This window comes from Myotis brandtii, unplaced genomic scaffold (assembly GCF_000412655.1).
Source record: "Myotis brandtii unplaced genomic scaffold, ASM41265v1 scaffold133, whole genome shotgun sequence".
Taxonomy (NCBI): Eukaryota; Metazoa; Chordata; class Mammalia; order Chiroptera; family Vespertilionidae; genus Myotis; species Myotis brandtii.
In genome coordinates, this window is record NW_005354718.1 from 1,888,829 (window position 1) to 1,889,722 (window position 894).

The window sequence follows — 894 nt, forward strand, 5'->3', positions numbered from 1 at the left end:
CTCCGCACAGTCCAGACCTGAGGAATCAGTTGGGCCTCACTTTCTCCGCTTGCATTAGGGGCATGGACAGCGTGCTTGGATTTGAATATTGCCTCCTGGCTTCCCACTTCCTGGTTACAGGACTTGGAACAAACTGTTCCACCATCTGAACTTCAGTTTCTGCTCTTGTTAGGTGGGGGAAAGAGCAGTGCCTACTTCATGGTATTAGTGTGCACATAAAATGAAATAGCAGTGACTATTAGGAACTTAGTGTGGTGCGCGGCACATTGTCGGCAGTCAGTAAATGTATCTTGTATGATTGTTTGACCTTTGGCTGGACCTGTTTATGTTTCCCTAATGCAGATGACAGGTGACTTGGGGTGGGGCCTCACACAGGGAGCAGGACAGCTCTCTGGCTGGGATCGCTTTTCCCAGGGCGGAGGCCTCCTCCCTGCTCCACCTCGCCTATGGAGCAGCGCCCCTGGCGGGGAGAGTGGCTCGCAGCCGCTGGTTTCGGGCAAGAGAAGGGAGACCCAGGCGCGAAGGTAAGTTATCTCAGACGCAGCAACCTGTCACCCCATCCTGGGCGGGGGCCGCTCCAGGCCCAGCGAGCCGTCAGTGTGGGCTGGTGAGGGTCCAGTTCTCAGCGCCTGGCAGGGAAGTTCGGCAAAAGAAGCGTGACCACACAGAGTACTGTGCAAACCTGGAGCTTCTGAGAATAAAGGGGGAGCTTGTAGTCATTACGCGGAGCTACCGGTTAAAGCTGGATGGGCGTGACTGTCCAAGAGCCTTCCTCACTTAAGCAGAGTCCATGGGCCTCATCAAGAAACAGACTCCCATCCGGCCGGTGGTGGCTCAGTGGTTGAACACCCCACCCCCGTCTGGGCACTTGCCCGAATTGCAGGCTGGATTCCC